Consider the following 2,974-nt stretch of genomic DNA (forward strand, 5'->3'; position numbering starts at 1 on the left):
CAGCAGGGAGTTGCTGCCGGGTCTGTGGAGTAATCTGCCACCGAGACGTTGTCCGTTGCGATGTCCTCCAGAGCTTGGGCGTAAGCCCTGCTGACGGCAGGCAGCACTGCCTGATACTCCCGGGATGCCACGTCCAAAGGCTCCTGCTCCTGGATATCGCGATCCAGATTGAAAATGAGGGGTGGCTGGTGATGCTCAGCTGGCCCAATGCTCCCGTCACAAGCCATCGCCCCTCCTAGGGAGGAAACGAGAGAAAAACACGGGAGGCCCAGGGATCAGCTCTGTACTCCCCACCCATCTGCGAGGGACCGGTCCCAGCACATCCCGGCTCTGGGGGCCTGGGTCCTGCTGCGAGTCCGAGAGTGCTTCCAAGGCCACAGCCCCGCAGAGCCCATTGCACGGACACGGGAGCTCATCCTTGTGAGGTTTGCTCTTCCTGACTTAACCTGAGTTGGTTTTCACCCGTAACTGCAGAGAGCCAAGAATTCCAGAAGTTTTTTCCCAGACTCGATGGTCTCTCAAAGGGACACGGTACCTGTGGTGTAAAACGCCTTGTACTGAGCCAGCCGAAGCGTCTCTATCTCGCCGACCTTCCCGGCTGCCCCACTGTTGGGGTGAAGCAGAACCTGAGAGAGAACAGAAAAGTGCCCGTCAGCCCGCGGCAGGGAAAACCTGCTCTGGGAGACCCGTTCCCAGACCACGTCCCACCCCTGTGCACACTCAGGGACACCATTTAACCCCTGAACTCTGAGCAACCAGCCGTGTTCTGCTTGCGGAAGGGTGGGATGACGGCAAAAGGGCACCGGGAAACCAGCATCTGTCTTGTGCCTTCCTGGCCCTGGGAATTTACCTCCCCATCCCTGGGAGTGTCCAAGGCCAGGCTGGATGAGGCTTGGAGCAACCTGGGCTATGGAAGGTGTCCCTGCCCATGGCAGGGGGTGGGGCTGGGGGGGCTTTAAGGTCCCTTCCAACCCAAACCAGGCTGTGATTCCATGACAATTCTGCTGGAAGAAAGGGATCAGGAAGTTGTGGGGGCTTTCAGCAGAGCGGGGCAGAGTATTTCAGAGCTGGGAGGGTCTCAGGTGCTCTACGTCCCCCACCACTGCCCGCTGCCAGCAAGACACCAATCTCCCCGGTGCCCAGGGCTCAGCGCGTGGCAGGGACATCCAAGGGCTCCAGCTGCTCAGCCCCAGGCGGAGGGTGAGCTCACGCACGGGGAGGTGAGGTGCTGGAACATCGCTCCCCGTCCGTCTCCGCCGCTGACTCACCCCGCTGCGCAGAGCTCCCTTCCCTAACAACAGCAGTCCAGGCACCGGGAATGGGGGTGAGGAGGAAGGGAAGGAAGGGCAGGGTGGGTTGAATCTCTCCCTTTCGGTATGTAGGACACTTGATCCGCACAGGACACTGCTTTGGCACACGGGAGCGAGAAGACAAGTGAGCCGGACAGTTCAGGCGGCCGGTCAGACCGAATCTGCGTGGAGCCAAAGGCTGATGAGTCACCCGAGGTTTCCTCCCTGGGAATTGAGTTTAAAAGTGATTCAAGAAATTTCCACTGTGCTAAAAATTAGAAACATCTGCCGAAGCCGTAGGCAGCTGCGGTGCCAAGTTTAGTAACAGTGTTCGCAGCTGATCCGCATGGCGATGCCTTAGCAGGTGCCCGGCACGCAGCGCCCTGCTCGGTGCCCCGAGGTGTCGCTCCTGGGCTGCCGGGTCCAGATGCAGCTGTTGTCTCAGGCAGGACGGTTGGTAACGCACCCAAGAAATGCCAGGATTTGGGATGAGGGGTGATTTCCGACTGCTCTGGGTTTCCTCTATTGCCCTCCATTGCAAGGCAAGAAGAAAGAAAATTGACAGTCTGGAATTTGGTTTAAAAATCATGTGTTAGGGAAAAAGTTAGGGTGTGAAGTGGAAGAGGTGTAAGGCTGCTACGAGGAGGAAACCCCTGCTAGAGAGTCCCCTTACGCTGAGCCCCTCAGTCACAACAAAGCAGCTCTGGAGCAGAAATCAGCTGATACTCAAGGGCCCTTGGAGCCAAGGAACTGACCCATTTCGTCCGCTTCCAGCCCTAAAGCTTTGCCTACACCCCGTCGCCAGTCGGCGTCACCTTTAGCCGTTGGGATGCTGCCATCTCGGTGTAAAGGCGCTCAAACCTCCCTTGCTACCAACAGGCACATTCCTAAACCTGCCCCAGAAAACCCCATGCTAAGAAAATCTATTTTAATTTACGGCATAATTAAGGAGCTTGTTTCAGCTGAGCTCTTTCAAGAAACATTCCCAGGTCTGCAACCCTTCTGTTGACCCGTGACTGCTATTTTAATTTAAAAAATTATATAGAAAAGAGGAATAAAATGCTTTTCTCCCCAGAAAACTACCGTCTGAACTGGGAGCTCCGGGCTGTTTGCGCAAGCGATCGAGCGCACCGGGAGCAGGCACGCGCCCTCCGCCACTGAGCTAATGGGAACTGCTTATTTGCCTGGCACTCGCACCTTGCTGCGTGTTGTAGGTTGTGTTTATTTTTACTGTAAATAGCCTTCGCCCAGAGCAGGGCCTTGGCATTGCTCTGGCCCCAGCACAGGTTGTGCCAGTTCTGAGCGCGCGGGCCGGGACGCCGGGCAAGGTTACCCCAGGGACCCCGGTTGGGAAAACGGCTGTCGTCATCGTGCGGAAAGCGGGTGCGAGACGAGCGAAGGAGCTGCTTTCGGGAGGGTTTGTGTCAAGGAAAACCCTGCAACGTCAAGGGGCGGGTTGCTATCGGGCGGTCGAGGGGAAAGGCAGCGAGACGAGAGGGGAGGGAGCGGGGACACACGCTTGCTCCTGGCCACCCCTGGGGCTGGAGCAGGGGGGGTGCTGTGTGTCCCCCCAAGGTCACTCTGTCCCGCGGCAGCATGGGCGGCTGGATCGCATCCCCTGGGGATGCCCACCCCGCTCACGCTGCTGGGATGGGCAGGAACAACCCGGCTGTGCCCCCCCAGGG

General features: G+C 58.2%; 1 long non-coding RNA gene across 1 annotated transcript in view; it reads right to left on the bottom strand.

Moving 5' to 3' along the window:
- Positions 1–2,974, bottom strand: part of LOC104517144 — a 3,706-nt gene continuing 732 nt past the window's right edge. Inside the window, exons 2-3 of the long non-coding RNA XR_727965.1 lie at positions 536–626; positions 1–235 (exon numbers count right to left, since the gene is read on the bottom strand). This is a non-coding gene — a long non-coding RNA (uncharacterized LOC104517144). The remainder of the gene's footprint in view (positions 236–535; positions 627–2,974) is intronic.

This window comes from Eurypyga helias, unplaced genomic scaffold, assembly GCF_000690775.1.
Source record: "Eurypyga helias isolate BGI_N326 unplaced genomic scaffold, ASM69077v1 scaffold31340, whole genome shotgun sequence".
Lineage (NCBI taxonomy): Eukaryota > Metazoa > Chordata > Aves > Eurypygiformes > Eurypygidae > Eurypyga > Eurypyga helias.